Source organism: Macaca fascicularis, chromosome 11, assembly GCF_037993035.2.
Source record: "Macaca fascicularis isolate 582-1 chromosome 11, T2T-MFA8v1.1".
Taxonomy (NCBI): domain Eukaryota; kingdom Metazoa; phylum Chordata; class Mammalia; order Primates; family Cercopithecidae; genus Macaca; species Macaca fascicularis.
In genome coordinates this window covers 1,704,226-1,722,373 of record NC_088385.1, presented here as the reverse complement: position 1 = coordinate 1,722,373, position 18,148 = coordinate 1,704,226, and the positions used below count along the sequence as shown (strand labels likewise).

Here is an 18,148-nt window from a genome sequence, read left to right as displayed (position 1 = left end):
ATTTATAAAATTCAGCTAAAGGAGTTCTTAGAGGAAAATTTATAGATTAATAGTTTAAATGCTTTTACTTAAAACAAAAAAAGGTTAAAATCATAGGTTTAGCTTCCACCATAAGAAACAAAAAGAAAGTAAATTAAACCTAAAGTGAGCAGAAGAAAGGAAATGATGAAGATAACAATGAAAATCAGTGAAACAAACAAGTGGAAAAACAATTGTAGTAATTAATAAAATCATGAGCTGGTTCTTTGAAAAGATAGGTAAAATTAATAAACATCTAGCTGGACTAGGGAAAAAAGGAGAGGACACAAATTACCAAAATCAGACATGAAAGGACACAACAAGGAAAACAACAGAGTGAGAGAAAATGTCGAAAACTATAGATCCAATAAAGGGTCACTATCCTATTCTAAATATGTAAAGAAAACAACTCATAGCAAAATCAACACGTCCTAAAAAGGGGCCAACGGCACCAGGCATGCTGGTTCACACCTGTAATCCCAGTGCTTTGGGAGGATGAGACAGAATTGCTTGAGGCCAGGAGTTGTGAAAAGCCTGGACAGCATAGAAAGACCTTGTCTCTACAGAAAAGTTTTAAATTTGCCAGGTGTGGTGACATAGGCTTGTAGTCCCAGCTACCTGTGAAGCAGAGGTAGGAGGATCACTTGAGCCAGGAGTTAGAGGTTGCAGTGAGCCCTGATTGCAGCACTGCAGTACAGTCTGGGCAGCAGCTTGGCAGTCTGACACCCTGACTCTAAAAAAAAAAAAAAAAAAAAAATCATTTATCAAAAGATGGCATACAAATGAGGTTCATAAAAGGTTCACAAATGAGGTCAACAGGTTCATAAAAATGCTCAATATTGGCCGGGCGCAGTGGCTCATGCCTGTAATCCCAGCACTTCAGGAGGCCAAGGTGGGCAGATACCTGAGGTAGGGAGTTCGAGACCAGCCTGACCAACATGGAGAAACCCCGTCTCTACTAAAAATTCCCCAGAGGCTGGGGAATAAGGGGGTGGGGGCGGGAGAGAGAATGGGGAGATGAAGATGTTGGTCTCGGGGTACAAAGTTACAGTTAAACAGGAGGAATACAATTTTGAGATTTATTGCACAGCATAGTGACTATAGTTAATAATAATTTATTGTATATTTCAAAATTTCTAGGAGAGTAAGTTGAAAATATCTTGCCACAAAAACAATGATAAGTGGGCTAGGTGCAGTGGCTCATACCTGTAATCCTAGCACTTTGGAAGGCTGTGGCAAGAGGATCACTTGTAGGCGAGGAGTTCAAGACCAGCCTGGGCAACATAGCAAGACCCTGTCTCTACAAAAACTTTTTTGAAAAATTAGCCAAGCATGGTGGTTTCTGCCTGTAGTCCCAGCTACTCAGGAGGCTGAGGTGGGAAAACTGCTTGAACCTGGGAGGTCGAGACTGCAGTGAGCCATGATTGCACCACTGCATTTTAATTTGGGCAACCAAGTGAGATTCCATCTCTAAAAAAACCAAAAAGATAGCTGGGCAAGGTGGCTCACACCTGTAATCCCAGCACTTTGGGAGGCTGAGGCGGGTGGATTACCCGGGGTCAGGAGTTTGAGACCAGCCTGGCCAACACGGCAAAACCCTGTCACAACTAAGAACACTAAAAATTAACTGGGCATGGTAGCAGGCGCCTGTAATCCCAGCGATTTGGGAAGCTGACGCAGGAGAATTGCTGGAACCTGGGAGACTGAGGTTGCAGTGAGCCAAGATTGTGCCATTGCACTCCAGCCTGAGTGACAGAGTGAGACTCTGTCTCAAAACAAAATAAAAAACAATAAAAAAAAAAAGGACAAATAGATAAAGCTAGCCAGGCACAGTGACTCATGCCTGTAATCCCAGCACTTAGGGACGCGGAGGCGGGAGTTCAAGATCAGCCTGGCCAACGTGGTGAAACCTCGCCTCTACTAAAAATACAAAAATTAGCCAGGCGTGGCGGTTTGCGTCTACAGCCCCAGCTACTGGGGAGGCTGAGGCAGGAGAATTGCCTGGACCTGGGAGGTGGAGGTGGCAGTGAGCCGAGATCGCGCCACTGCACTCCAGCCTGCGTGACAGAGCAAATCTCCATCTCAAAAAAAACAAAAAAACAAAACAAAACAAAAAAAAGAATAAGTAGATAACGCTATTAATAATAGTCATGTATTTCCAAAATAAATTGAATGTGTAGTTAGAAACCTTTGCAAAAAGAACATTTCAGGTGACCTGACTATTGAATTCTACCAAACATTTAATAATGAGATAATTTTAATTCTATATAAACATTTTCAGAAAATTAAAGAGGATGGAATACTTCCTAGCTTATTTTATTTTTATTTTATTTTATTTTATTTTATTTTATTTTTTGAGACAGAGTTTTGCTCTTTTTGCCCAGGCTGGAGTGCAATGGCACAGTCTCCGCTCACTGCAACCTCTGCCTCCTGGGTTCATGTGATTCTCCTGCCTCAGCCTCCCAAGCAGCTGGGATTACAGGAGCGCACCACCATGCCTGGCTAATTTTGTGTTTTCGGGAGAGATGGGTTTCTCCATGTTGGCCAGGCTGGTCTCGAACTCCTGCCTTCATGTGATCTGCCCACCTTGGCCTCCCAAAGGGCTGGGATTACAGGCATGAGCCACCCACCGCTCCCGGTCTGCTTTCTCTCTAGAACTAGTAACGTTTTAAGGTTGTCTGTTCTCAACACATCTATTCAACAGTCTAGCTGAATAGATCCTAGTTGGTTCAAGAAGTTTTCAAAAAAAGCAGTAGGGGAGTGCAGTGGCTCACGCCTGTAATCCCAGCACTTTGGGCTGCCAAGGTGGGTGGATCAGTTGAGGTCAGGAGGTTGAGATCAGCCTGGCCAATGTGGCGAAACCCTGTCTCTACGAAAAATACAAAAATTAGCTGGGCATGGTGGCACATGCCTATAGTCCCAGCTATTTGGGAGCATGAGGCATGAGAATCAGTTGAACCTGGGAGGCAGAGGTTGTTGTGAGCCGACATCTCACCATTGCACTCCAGCCTGGGTGACAGAATGAGACTCTGTCTCAAAAAAAAAAAAAGAAAAATCAGGAGGGAAAGGCACATATTGATTGAGAAAGAAGATATATGAGTTTTTTTGTTTGGTTTGGTTTGGTTTTTGAGACGGAGTCTCGCTCTGTCGCCCAGGCTGGAGTGCAGTGGCACGATCTCGGCTCACTGCAAGCTCTGCCTCCTGGGTTCACGCCATTCTCCTGCCTCAGCCTCCCGAGTGGCTGGGACTACAGGCGCCGCCATCACACCCGGCTAATTTTTTTGTATTTTTAGTAGAGATGGGGTTTCACTGTGTTAGCCAGGATGGTCTCAATCTCCTGACCTTGCGATCTGCCCACCTCGGCCTCCCAAAGTGCTGGGATTACAGGCTTGAGCCACTGCACCCAGCGTAAATATTTATATTTTTAAAAAGAATGTTGACATTTACCTTGCACTATATACAAAAACTACCTTAAAAAAGAACATAGACCCCAAAGTAAGAGCTAATACTGTAAGATTTCTTGAAGAATACATGGGAGGAAATCTCTGTGACATTGAGTTAGCCAAAGATTTAAAAAATTGACATTAAAAGCACAACTATAAAAGAAAATATTGATAAGTCAGACTTATCAGTTAAAGTTGAAAGTTGCACAGTGAAAGTCTTATGTAGATAAGGAATTTGTCAACGAGGAATGAAATGATACCAGGCATAGAGCCCAGATTCTCCTAGATTTCTTTCGGAACTTAAACAATAGTGCCTAAATTTTTCTTTCTGCCACTGATATGCAAATTCTTTTCTCTGATTCCCTTTGTTGTCTCAAGAACAATTGCATACGGTCAAATCCTGATTTTATTTGGCAGCAAAGAGAAATGATATTTCACAAACAATGAAAGTCTACAGATACTTCCCAGATGACAATGAAGCCTATAGTGTCCACCCAATATTTCACCAGTACTGCTGTAGTAAACTAGGCTGTAGTGCTTTTCCCACTTTCTGGTGTACAGGTGTACGGAGTTGTGAAAGGGCCAAACTGCCCTCATTCAAGCGGAAGGGAAGCAGACAGCCTGGAGGGTCCAACACTACATATATATCAGTGCCAGCATAAATAGGTAAGAATGTATTTGCCTATGCAATACGTTAGCTCAACTATAGGTTCACCCATAAGAAATTGCTGAGATTCAAACATTTTTGACCAGTTAAAAAAAAAAAAAATGAGTATTCCTTTTTTTTTTTTTTTTTTTGAGACAGAGTCTTGCTCTGTCACCCAGGCTGGAGTGCAATGGCACGATCTCGGCTTACTGCAACCTCAGCCTCCTGAGTAGCTGGGATTACAGTCATGCACCACCATGCCCTGCTACTTTTTGTATTTTTAGTGGAGGAGGGATTCCACCATGTTGGCCAGGCCTCAGGTGATCTGTCCACCTCGGCCTCCCACAGTGCTGGGATTATAGGTGTGAGTCACTGCGTCTAGTCATTTCTTTATTCTTTTTTCTTTTTTTAAGAGATGATGTCTTGGTTGGGCACAGTGGCTCACGTCTGTAATCCCAGCACTGTGGGAGGCCGAGGCAGGAGGATCACCTGAGGTCAGGCATTTGAGACCAGCCTGGCTAACATGGCGAAAACCTGTCTCTACTAAAAAATACAAAAATTAGAGGCTGAGACAGGAGAATCACTTGAACCCGGGAGGCGGAGGTTGCACTGAGCTGAGATCGCGTCACTGCACTCCAGCCTGGATGACACAGCAATTGTCTCAAAAGAAAAAAAAAGAAAAAATGCATGAGCCCTCTTGCCAGTGGCTTTTCTGTGTTACTTTCATTAAATCATGAAATTCCAGTGTTGGGAAGGAACTTGAAGGTCATTTAGACTCAGGCAGTAAATGTAGAACAAGAGACAATATTTTAGGCTGTAGATTTCTGCAATAAATGAGATAATAAAGTTACTGTTGCTCACTGGCCCTCCTAAAGCAACGAAACCAAGCAGCCAACCCTTCTCTTAAAAGAGTAATAACTGAGTAAATGGATACAGAACTAGATTTTTTCTCTGTGGAAGCTACAAAAAATGCAGTAAAAATAATTGTTTTACATTTGTTAAAGTATAAAGCTCTTTTCAGTAGTAATAATTAAGTTTTACATTTGTAGGGAAACTTAGTTTTCAAAGCTTTCACTCACAAGATTTTATTTGATCTTCCCCAAAATTCTATGAAGTAGGTAAGACAGATATTCTCTTCACCTAAAAAGCATTTCATTTTGACATAATTTTTGTCTTTAAGAAAAGTTGCACCCAGTGCAATGTGTGTGCCTGCAGTCCCAGTTACTGTGGAGGCTGAGGTGGGAGCATTGCTTCAGCCCAGGGGTATGAGACCAGCCTACACAACCTAGTGAGACTCTGGTCTCTAAAAAACAAAAGAAAAGAAAAAGAGTTGCAGTCGTGCAAATAATTTCTATACACCCTACACTCAGATCTTCCAGTTGTTAACCTTTTACCATATTTGCTTTCTCTCTCTCTCAAGTGTTTTCTTTTCTGAACTGTGTGAAAGTTGCAGCCCTTTACTCCTAAATATGCCAATGTTGTTTTCATTTTTTTTCTCTTCAAATTCCTTTTCACCATGATGTGTATTTTATTTTCTATTTTTGGCCGAGCACAGGGACTTTATTGATGGTAGACGACAAGGTGAGGCTCCTCAGGCCCCTCCCTCTTCAAGGGGTCTGCATGGAAACTGTGAGGAGGGGAGATTACTGAGTGTGGCAGGGACTCCCAGCAGTGAGGGCCTCTCTCTTCCTCTTGTACTCTCGCTGGGGCTGGTGGTCCAGGGGTCTTACTCCTTGGAGGCCATGTGGGCCATGAGGTCCACCACCCTGTTGCTGTAGCCAAATTCGTTGTCATACCAGGAAATGAGCTTGACAAAGTGATCGCTGAGGTCTGTGCCAGCCCCAGCATCGAAGGTGAAAGAGTGGGTGTCGCTGTTGAAGTCGGAGGAGACCACCTGGTGCTCAGTGTAGCCCAGGATGCCCTTGAGGAGGCCCTCCGACGCCTGCTTCACCACCTTCTTGATGTGATCATATTTGGCAGGTTTTTCCAGACGGCAGGTCGGGTCCACCACTGATATGTTGGCAGTGGGGACACAGAAGGCCATGCCAGTGAGCTTCCCATTCAGCTCAGCCTTGCCCACAGCCTTGGCAGCACCAGTAGAGGCAGGGATGACATTCTGGAGAGCCCCGTGGCCATCACGCCACAGTTTCCTGGAGGGGCCATCCACAGTCTTCTGGGTGGCAGTGATGGCGTGGACTGTGGTCGTGAGTCCTTCCACGATACCAAAGTTGTCACGGATGAACTTGGCTGGGGCGCTAAGCAGCTGGTGGTGCAGGAGGCATTGCTGACAATCTTGAGGCTGTTGTCATACTTCTCATGGTTCACGCCCATCACGAACATGGGGGCGTCAGCGGAGGAGGCAGAGATGATACCCCTTTTGGCTCCCCCCTGCATGTGAGCCCCGGCCTTCTCTATGGTGGTGAAGATGGCAGTGGACTCCACGATGTACTCAGTGCCAGCATCGCCCCACTTGATTTTGGAGGGACCTCGCTCCTGGAAGATGGTGATGGAATTTCTATTGATGACAAGCTTCCTGTTCTCAGCCTTGATGGTGCCATGGAATTTGCCATGGGTGGACTCATACTGGAACATGTAGACCGTGTAGTTGAGGGCAACGAAGGGGTCATTGATGGTGACAATATCCCCTTTACCAGAGTTAAAAGCAGCCCTGATGACCAGGCACCCAGCACGACCAAATCCTTTGACTCCGACCTTCACCTTCCGTGTGTCTCAGGGATGCGGCTGGCGATGCGAGAGAAGATGTGGCTGTCTGTCAGACAGGAGGAGCAGAGAGCCAATGTGTGTTTTCTAATAACAAATACAATCTTTTACATAACCGCCACGTAATTTTCAAAATCAGGAATTAACAATAATATTATTAGCGAATTTACATATATTATTCAAATTTTGACAATTGTTCCAATAGAAAAACAAAATTTCAAGTCCGGGTGGCATTCAGTTGTTATGACTCTTTCAAATTAGTAGTCTTCAATCTGCTAGAATTTCCTCAAGTTTTTCTTCTCTTTCATGACGTTGGCACTTTTGGTGATTACTGGCCAGTTATGTCAGAGAATATCCCTCATTCTGAGTTTTTCTGATGCTTTATTTACATCTTTTTAAGTATGGGAAATAAGACTCAAAAAAGTCTGAAAGATGGGCAATAAATAGTAGAACTAAGCAAATTCGGGTCTTTTGATCTCAGTACAATTGACCCATAGTCCACAATAACTTAATTCACTTATGTGTATGTATTACTTACTTTTGCATATATTATAATGTCTGTCAACACAGGCGCTCAAACACGGGCAGGTTGATTATTTTACAGGTAAGTAAAACATTGAATGGGAATGGGTAGTGATTTTCAGATTATTCTGCGGAGGCACCTCAAGACAAAGAGATCTGGGCCACAGGTTCCTGACCCAATTTCAGCTGGGGCAGAACCACTCTTTTCTGTATTGGGGATACACCCACGATTTCCTTTGAGAAAAAGGTTTCTGCTTTTAAGAATTCGAAAAACTTCCTTTTCTTCCCTTTTTAACTTCTGCAATAAGAATCTGAAAAACTGGGCCAGGCGCAGTGGCTCACACCTATAATCCCAGCACTTTGGGAGGCCGAGGCGGGCGGATCATGAAGTCAGGAGATCAAGACCGTCCTGGCTAACAGGGAGGCAGAGTTTGCAGTGAGCCAAGATCACGCCACTGCACGCCTGCCTGGGTTACAAAGTGAGACTCCATCTCAAAAAAAAAAAAATCTGAAAAACTGGGCTGGGTGCGGTGGCTCATGCCTGTAATCCCAGCACTTTGGGAGGCCCAGGCGGGTGAATCATGAGGTCGGGAGATCAAGACCATCCTGGCCAATATGGCGAAACCCCGTCTCTACTAAAAATACAAAAATTAGCCAGGCGTGGTGGCGGCGCCTGTAGTCCCAGCTACTCAAGAGGCTGAGGCAGGAGAATCGCTTGAACCTGGGAGGCAGAGGTTGCCATGAGCCGAGATCGTGCCACTGCACTCCAGCCTGGGCAACAGAGCAAGACTCTGTCTCAAACAAAAGAAAGAAAAAGAATGTGAAAAACTGGCTGGGCGCAGTGGTTCATGCTTGTAATCCTAGTACTTTGGGAGGCCAAGGCAGGCAAATCCCTTCAGCCCAGGAGTTACAGACCAGCCTGGGCAACAAGGTGAAAACCTATGTCCACAAAAAAAATACAAAAATTAGCTGGGTGTGGTGGCATGTGCCTGTGGTCCCAGCTACTTAGGAGGCTGAGGTGGGAGAATCGCTTGAACCTGGGAGGTCAAAACTGCAGTGAGCCGGGATTGCACCACTGTACTTCAGCCTGGGTGACAAAGTGAGACCCTGTCTCTAAATAAAAAAAAAAAAAAAAAAGAATTTGAGGCCAGGCGCAGTGGCTCACGCCTGTAATCCCAGCACTTTGGGAGACCAAGGCATGCGGACCATGAGGTCAGGAGATCGAGACCATCCTGGCTAACATGGTGAAACCCCATCTCTACTAAAAATACAAAAAATCAGCCGGGCGTGGTGGCGGGCGCCTGTAGTCCCAGCTATTCGGGAGGCTGAGGCAGGAGAATGGCGTGAACCCGGGAGGCAGAGCTTGCAGTGAGCCGAGATCGCGCCACCACACTCCAGCCTGGGCGACAGAGCGACTCTTTTTTTTTTTTTTTTTTTTTTTTTTTTTTTTTTTGAGACGGAGTCTCGCTGTGTCTCCCAGGCTGGAGTGCAGTGGCGTGATCTCGGCTCACTGCAAGCTCCGCCTCCCGGGTTCACGCCATTCTCCCGCCTCAGCCTCCCAAGTAGCTGAGACTACAGGCGCCCGCCACCACGCCCGGCTAGTTTTTTGTATTTTTAGTAGAGACGGGGTTTCACCATGTTAGCCAGGATAGTCTCGATCTCCTGACCTCGTGATCCACCCGCCTCGGCCTCCCAAAGTGCTGGGATTACAGGCTTGAGCCACCGCGCCCGGCCCAGAGCGACTCTTTCTCAAAAAAAAAAAAAAAAAAGAATTTGAAAAGCTTTAGATGGGATGATCTTTAAGCTTACAAGTAGTGCTCAATGGAATAATCAATAAGAGAAATAAGGTGGAGATTGATACACTGTTAAGCAGGAGAAAGAAAAAAAAAACAACAAATGACTAAAGTTACTCCAGAAAAAGCAGTTCTAGAAAATTCAATACATTGCAGAATAATGTTCCTAGTATTACAGTAGGTATAGTATCAATCAATCTACAGTCTGATACTCGTCCAGATACAGATATTAAATTCCAGTTCTTGTGCTGTTTCCTCCATGAAGGCTTTCTGCCGTTTTAGAGATAACGTCTTCACTCATCTCAATTTTATCTGGACCGCTCATGATTTACTACATTTAGCTTGTAGTTATCGCAAATATATGTCTCATTTTCCTACTGTAGTGTAAATTCCTTAAGAGTAGGTCCTGAGTTTCTTTCATTTTTTTTTTTTTTTTTTTGAGATGGTGTCTCGCTCTGTCACCCAGGCTGGAGTGCAGTGGCTGATCTCAGCTCACTGCAACCTCTGCCTCCTGGGTTCAAGCGATTCTCCTGCCTCGGCCTCCTGAGTAGCTGGGACTACAGGCTCATGCCACTACGCCCAGCTAATTTAGTAGAGACAGGGTTTCACCAAGTTGGCCAGGATGGTCTCAATCTTTTGACCTTGTGATCCACCCGCCTCAGCCTCCCAAAGTGCTGGGATTGCAGGCATGAGCCACCACGCCCGGCCCTGAGTTTCATTCTTTATATTCCCTATTGTTCCCTGCACGGTGTTTTACACATAGTATATGCTCAATAAATACCTGTTTGAATGAATGAAATCCAATCGTTCCCACATTATTTGGAAAAGTAAAACCAAAAAACTGTCATATGAAAGAGGCATTCAACTTGTTCTGTGTGATCCCAAAGGATAGATCAAGAAGTGCAAGATTTTCATTCAGAAGCACTTTCTTTTTTTTTTCCTTCGGGCAAATGCTTAACATCCAACAGAAGCACTTTCTTTCAATTAGAGTTGTCCAAAGATAGATTTGCTGAATTGCAAGGTAGTGATTTCCTGTCTTGGGAGATTTCTACCAGAGAAATGGGATGACCACTGGAGATGCATAGAGCATTATCTTATATGGCTCTGAAAGTCTCTTAGCGGCAAAAGCACTGACTCTGAAACCAGAGCGCTTTGACCACCTGAGTTCAAAGTCCTGATAAGGCAACAGCTGTGCGGTTTTTGGCAAACCACAGAATCTCTCTGTGCCACAGTTTCCATACAGCAAAATGGGGATAATTTCTTCGATTCTAAGATTCAATTACTTGAACACTTCAACATTTCTGAAATTGGGATGCTTCTTACAATTATTGTCAGCCAGCTGGCAGTTGTGACGCGACTATCAGTTCATATCATTCACACTTGGAGTTCTGTGTCATTTGAAATGTCTGTCAAAAGATTATAGTATAAATTGGCACTGAAACTCAAAGCTTTTGTGTATTGAAAAACACATGGAAACAGCGGAGGGGGGTAAATTCCAGATTCGTGAACAAGCATTTACTGATGATTGGAAACTTTTCTCCTTTCCCCCTCAGAGACCTTTGTTCTAATTTATTTCCTTTCATGATGGTAAGTAAAATAATGCTAAGTCTTTTTTTTTTTTTTTTTTTGAGACGGAGTCTCACTGTGTCTCCCAGGCTGGAGTGCAGTGGCGTGATCTCGGCTCACTGCAAGCTCCGCCTCCCGGGTTCACGCCATTCTCCCGCCTCAGCCTCCCAAATAGCTGAGACTACAGGCGCCCGCCACCACGCCCGGCTAGTTTTTTGTATTTTTAGTAGAGACGGGGTTTCACCATGTTAGCCAGGATAGTCTCGATCTCCTGACCTCGTGATCCACCCACCTCGGCCTCCCAAAGTGCTGGGATTACAGGCTTGAGCCACCGCGCCCGGCCAATAATGCTAAGTCTTAAAATGGACAACATCGGCCGGGCACAGTGGCTCATGCCTATAATCCCAGCACTTTGGGAGGCCAAGGCGGGCAGATAACTTGAGGTTGGGAGTTCGAGACCAGACTGACCAACACGGAGAAACCCCTTCTCTACTAAAAATACAAAATTAGCTGAGTGTGGTGGCGCATGCCTGTAATCTCGGCTACTAGGAAGGCTAAGGCAGGAGAATCGCTTGAGCCCAGGAGGCAGAGGTTGTAGTGAGCCGAGATCATGCCATTGCACTAGCCTGGGCAACAAGAGCGAAACTCCATCTCAAAAAAAAAAAAAAAAAAAAAATCGACAACATCTTAGTCAATTAATATGGCATCTCATTATGTGGCAGGCCAGGTCTCACTAACGCAGGGCTCCATAACAACTGTTTCAGCTTTGACTGATTGGATAAGTTAAATATTAAAAGCTAAAAAAAAAAAAAAAAAGTGCCCTTATAGAAAGGCTGGAATGTAACAAAAGCCCACCAAGCGTTTTGCCTAGGCCTTTCCTAGGCCTTAAGGCATGACAAAATAACGAAGGAATTTTTTTTTTTTTGAGACATAGTTTTTGCTCTTGTTACCCAGGCTGAAGCGCAATGGTGTGATCTCGGCTCATTGCAACCTCCACCTCCTGGGTTCAAGCAATTCTCCTGCCTCAGCCTCCCGAGTAGCTGGGATTACAGGCGACTGCCACCACGCCCGGCTAATTTTTGTATATTTAGTAGAGATGGGGTTTCACCATGTGGACCAGGCTGGTCTTGAACTTCTGACCTCAGGTGATCCACCGGCCTCGGCCTCCCAAAGTGCTGGGATTACAGGCGTGAGTCACCGCACCTGGCCAATAATGAAGGCATTCTTAACATGACACATTTAGGATTAAACAAGTTTTAATGGGGGGGGGGTCTGAAGAAACTCCCCAAGGCCTCCAAAAACAAGTTTATTGGAGGTCTGAAGGAACTCTCCAAACCTCCGTGATTTAGCAGGAGACAAGACAAGGGTAATCACCCCAGCACCTGGACCCACTTAGCTGAAGTAAGTTTGCTGAGGCTCCAGAGGAAGGTCTTCAAGACTCAGACCTTAGTTATAGATTAAAAGAAGTTATTCACATATGTCTTTAGATAAAGGCACACTTACACATAGACATATCGCTTAGAAGGGATGTAGCTCTGGAAAGCTTTGTAATTTTGAGATGGTCCAGCGATAATTTCAAGGCCATCTCCCTGTAACCGGCTGCAGAAATAAAAACTCTCTTCCTCCCCAGTTTATTTGCATCTCGTTATTGGGCTGTGAGAAATGGCAGCCTGACCCTCAGTTTGGTCCAGGAACAATTAGTTGCCTCATGAGGTTATTGTAAAGATTATAATAATTAAATGAGGCCAGGCACAGTGGCTCACGCCTGTAATCCCAACACTTTGGGAGGCCAAGGCAGGCGGATCACATGAGGTCGGTGTTCGAGACCAGCCTGATCAACATGGAGAAACCCCGTCTCTACAAAAAACACAAAATTAGCTGGGTGTGGTGGCGCATGCCTGTAATCCCAGCTACTCGGGAGGCTGAGGCAGGAGAATCACTTGAACCTGGGAGGCAGAGGTTGCAGTGAGCTGAGATTGTGCCATTGCACTCCAGCCTGGGCAACAAGAGCAAAACTCCGTCTCAAAAAAAAAAAAAAAAAAAGAATTAAATGAATTAGGCCAGGTGCAGTAGCTCATGCCTGTGATCCCAGCATTTTGGGAGGCGGAGGCAGATGGATTGCCTGAGCTCAGGAGTTCAAGACCAGCCTGGGCAACACAGTGAAACCCTGCCTCTACTAAAATACAAAAAAACTATCCGGGTGTGGCGGCATCACCCTGTAGTCCCAGCTACTTGGGAGGCTGAGGCAGGAGAATCGCTTGAACCCGGGAGGTGGAGGCTGCAGTGAGGCAAGATCACACCACTGCACTCCAGCCTGGGCGACACCAAGATTCCGTCTCAAAAAAAAAAAAAAAAAAAAAGAAAAAGATCAAGGTCTCATGGCAACACTGGCCTTATCTCTCTCTCTTTTACCCTCAATAGTTTTTGTGCTGACCCACATTTCCCTTCTGCCACTTTACGGCCTGGCAGAAGTTCTACCGTTTTGAAGATCAATCGCTTGTAAAAGACACACTTCATTCTAAACACCAACTGATTCTGCAGTAACGGGAAGAAAGCCAGTGCTTCTCTGTACTTCTTTCCCTCCCACTGTCTTAAATCCAGTTAAAATAACTTTTTCCAGGGAGTAGATTAGTTAGAAAAATATGTTTGCATTGAAGTAAGGTAGTTCTGATCCCAGCTGGCTCCATCTCAGAACCAGTGGCTTGGATATTCTGCCCAGGGTGGGCTCTGTGGAATGATAATTATTGAAAAATGCAATATGGAGAGTTCCACTTGACAGCTGCTACTTTGAGTTCTAAAAGGCTTTTATTTCCTTGTTAAGAAACAGGCAGTGAAATATAGGAAATTAAGGGCTAATTGGATGCACTGCCTTGGCTGAGACCTATGCCTCTGTATTAAATGTCTCCTCGTATGTCAGCTACTGCTGTTCGAAAAATAGGAGTTAATTAATGATCTGTTAAAACTTGACTAGTCCAAGCAGGGCATGGTAGCCCACACCTGTAGTCCCAGGTACTCAGGATGCTGAAGCAGGAGGGTGCTTGAGGCTAAGCGTTTGAGGCTGTAGTGGGCTATGATCATGCCAATGCACTCAAACCTGAGCAAAAGAGTGTGACACCATCTCAAAAACAACAACAACAACAACAACAACAACAACAAAAATCTTTACTAGTCATAAGAAAGAAGAACAAAGTGACCGGGTATGGTGGCTCAAACCTGTAACCCCAGCACTGTGGGAGGCCGAGGCAGGCAGATCACCTGAGGTCAGGAGTTGGAGACCAGCCTGGCCAACATGGTGAAACCCCATCTCTACTAAAAAAACAAAAAAATGAGCCAGGAGTGGTGGTACATGCCTGTAATCCCAGCTACTCAGGAGGCTGAGGCAGGAAAATCGCTTGAACCTGGGAGGTGGAGGTTGTGGTGAGTTGAGATTGCACCATTGCACTCCTGCCTAGGCAACAAGAGTGAAACCCTGTCTCAAAAAAAGAAAAAGGAAAAGAAAATAAGCATTGGCGAGGTTGTGGAGAAATTAGAACCCTTGTGTACTGTTGGATGGAATGTAAACTGGTGCAAGTGCTAAGGAAATCAGTACGGTCGTTCTTCAAAAAATTAACAAGTAAGGTCGGGCGTGGTGGCTCACGCCTGTAATCTTAGCGCTTTGGGAGACCGAGGCGGGCAGATCATGAAGTCAGGAGATTGAGACCATCCTGGCTAACACGGTGAAACCCCGTCTCTACTAAAAATACAAAAAATACAAAAATTAGCCAGGCGTGGTGGCAGCGCCTGTAGTCCCAGATACTTGGGAGGCTGAGGCAGGAGAACGGCGTGAACCCGGGAGGCGGAGCTTGCAGTGAGCCGAGATCGCACCACTGCACTCCAGCCTGGGCGACAGAGTGAGACTCAGTCTCAAAAAAAAAAAAAAAAAAAAAAGACAAATATTCATGATTCCACTAATATGAGGAATCTAAAATAGTCAAATTCACAAAAACAGAGAGTAGGCCAGGCACAGTGGCTCAGGCCTGTAATCCCAGAACTTTGGGAAACCGAGGTGGGCTGATCATGAGGTCAGCAGTTCAAGACCAGCCTGGCCAACACGGTGAAACGCCGTCTCTACTAAAAAATAGAAAAAATTAGCCGGGCGTGGTGTCGGGCACCTATAATCCCAGCTACTCAGGAGGCTGAGGCAGGAGAATCACTCGAACCTGAGGTAGAGGTTGCAGTGAGCCAAGCTTGTGCCACTGCACTCCAGCCTGGGCGACAGAGCAAGACTCTGTCTCAAAAAAAAAAAAAAAAAAAAAGGTCTGATTTTAGCATGTGCTTGAAGGCACGTTCACAAACAACTAGCAGTATTGGAAGAGTTTAGAATTCATGCAACCCACAGGAGTGTGCTTACGGTTGTGGAGTAATACCTCTGCTATGAAGTGTGAGGTGTGACTTCACCTGTCCCTCTCTCTGTCTCAAAGAATTATGCTCAGGATAAAGTATAATTTTAAAAGCTGGAGCATCTTAGAAGGAAGTTGTTTAATAAATACAGGTGTTTCAATAAGGCTAATTCTATCATTGTGAGACAACCTGAGAAAGTGTCAGCACAGTAGTATTGAAGGCATATACCAGTAGAAGCAAGGGACACCTCAGCGGCCACTGAAACAATTTATTTATTTTTTCACAATGAAAAAATTGATATACAGGGCAGGTCACAGTGGCTCATGCCTGTAATCCCAGCACTTTGGTATGCCAAGGTGGGAGGATCACCTGAGGTCAGGAGTTCGAGACCAGCCTGGCCATTGTGGTGAAACCCTATCTCTATTAAAAATACAAAAATTAGCTGGAAATGGTAGTGCACGCCTGTAATCCCAGCTACTTGGGAGGCTGAGGCAGCAGAGTCTCTTGAACCCAGGAGGCAAAGGTCGCGCTGGGCCAAGATGGTGCCACTGCACTCCAGCCTGGACAACAAAGTAAGACCCTATCTCCAAAGAACCCCAAAAAACATATATAATAGTTGTATATACTTTTGAGGTACATGTGATATTTTCATACCTGTAAACAACGTGTAAATGATCACCTCAGGGTAATTGGGTTATCCATTTATTTTTTCTTTTCTTTGTTTAGAAAAAGGGTCTCACTTGTTGCCCAGGCTGGAGTCCAGTGTCGTGATCTCGGCTCACTGCAACCTCTGTCTGCCTCCTGGTTTCCAGGGATTCTCACACCTCAGCTTCCTGAGTAGCTGGGACTACAGGTATGTGCCACCATGCCTGGCTGATTTTTGTATTTTTGGTAGAAATGAGGTTTCACCATGTTGGCCAGGCTGGTCTTGAAATCCTTCCCTCAGGTGATCCACCCACCTCAGCCTCCCACAGTGGTGGGATTACAGGCATGAGCCATGGCGACTGGCCTCTATTCATTTTATCTTTTCATGTTTTGTTTTTTTTTTAAGATGGAGTTTCGCTCTCGTCACCCAGGCTTGAGTGCAATGCCACAATCTCAGCTGACTGCAGCCTCTTCCTCCTGGTTTCAAGCAATTCTCCTGCCTCAGCCTCCTGAGTAGCTGGGATTACAGGTGCCCTGCCACTACTCCCAGCTAATTTTTGTATTTTTAGTAGAGATGGGGTTTCACCATGTTGGCCAGACTAGTCTCGAACTCCTGACCTCAGGTGATCTACCCGCCTCAGCCTCCCAAAGTGCTTTCTTAAATGAAAATATCTACTATGAAAACTTAAAAAAGTATAATTATATTCTTTTCACATACAAAGTATCAGTTTATATAAAAAGCAACAGGAATTAGAATGGCATTGGACTTCCCCAGAGCAGCAAAGATAAAAAACACTAAAGCAATACCTTCAAAATTCATTAAGAATGTGTTCATATGTTTGTGTAAAAAGAAACATTTTAATTTCCTAATTTAATCGGTGAAATGATAATGTTATACTTGTTTTAATATATATATTACTTTTATTGAAGTTAAACCTTTTCTCATATTTATTGTATTTCTCCTTTTGTGATATATTCACTCATTTCATTTATTTTTCTTTGAAGTTAATATATGAACTCTCTTACCATATATGGTAATAATATTTACCTTTCTTCTTGTTTAAAGTTTTGTTAGAATGGGTGACAAAGCATGACTCCGTATCTACAAAAAAAAAGAAAAATCTGGGCACAGTGACATGGGCCTGTGGTTCCACCTACTTAGGAGGCTGAGGCAGGAGCATCCCTTAAGCCCAGAAGTTCAAGGGTGCAGTGAGCTATGATCATGCCACTGCATTCCAGCCTGGGCAGCAGAGTGAGACCCTATCTCCAAAAAAAAAAAAAAAAAAAAATTTTTTTTTTAACATTAAGTTTAAAAAGTTTTATGGGGCCGGGCGCGGTGGCTCAAGCCTGTAATCCCAGCACTTTGGGAGGCCGAGACGGGCGGATCACGAGGTCAGGAGATCGAGACCATCCTGGCTAACACGGTGAAACCCCGTCTCTACTAAAAAATACAAAAAACTAGCCGGGCGAGGTGGCGGCGCCTGTAGTCCCAGCTACACGGGAGGCTGAGGCAGGAGAATGGCGTGAACCCGGGAGGCGGAGCTTGCAGTGAGCCGAGATCCCGCCACTGCACTCCAGCCCGGGCGACAGAGCGAGACTCCGTCTCAAAAAAAAAAAAAAAAAAAAAAGTTTTATGTCGGTAGTTACATTTATCCATTTACTTTATGATTTATTGCTCAATTTTTATACATAGAAGGCCCTTTTCCTTTCTGAGGTTGGACTGACTATCTGAGGTTGGACTGACTATCTGACTATCTGTCTATCAATCATCTATCCATCCATCCATCTTTTTCGGAGACGGAGTCTCGCTCTGTCGCCCAGGCTGGAGGGCAGTGGCGCGATCTCGGCTCACCGCAACCTCCGCCTCCCGGGTTCAAGCGATTCTCCGGCCTCAGCCTCCCGAGGAGCTGGGATTACAGGCGCCGCCACCACGCTCGGTTCATTTTTTTGTATTTTTAGTAGAGACGGGGGTTTCTCCATGTTGACCAGGCTGGTCTCGAACTCCTGACCTCAGGTGATCCGCCCGCCCCGGCCTCCCAAAGTGCGGGGATTACAGGCCTGAGCCGCCGCGCCGGCCCCAGGGGCATTCTCTAGAGGACCTCGCCGAGCCGCACTCCTCCATTCCCTGCCGTCGTCGCTAACCGAAGGCGCCATCCGGTGACCGCTGGCTGTGCGCTGCGGTGGTGAGGGGCCTCCGGAACCACCCGGTCCCCCGCTGCCTCGGCCCGGGCGGAACCTGGGAAGGTCTCCGACAACCGTTCTGCCTAAGATCTTCCCAGTTGTGCACGGGTGGGCCCAGCATCCCAGTGGGCGTCGGGCATGTGAAGTGGGAACCACGCCGGCCTAACTAGCCCCTGCAGGCCTGACGACACCCCCGAGCCCACCAGGGGGCAGCAGAGGTCCGACGGCCGCGG

At 45.5% G+C, this 18,148-nt stretch overlaps 1 protein-coding gene and 1 pseudogene across 1 annotated transcript in view; one reads left to right on the top strand and one right to left on the bottom strand.

The window, feature by feature from the left end:
* RAD52 (RAD52 homolog, DNA repair protein) overlaps window positions 1-18,148 on the top strand; it is a 94,250-nt gene that overhangs the window by 39,669 nt on the left and 36,433 nt on the right. The window contains exon 2 of the mRNA XM_065525168.2: window positions 15,816-15,942. The gene's annotated coding sequence lies outside the window, so the exon portion shown is untranslated. The remainder of the gene's footprint in view (window positions 1-15,815; window positions 15,943-18,148) is intronic.
* On the bottom strand, window positions 5,811-9,404 carry LOC102131623 (glyceraldehyde-3-phosphate dehydrogenase pseudogene; annotated as a pseudogene).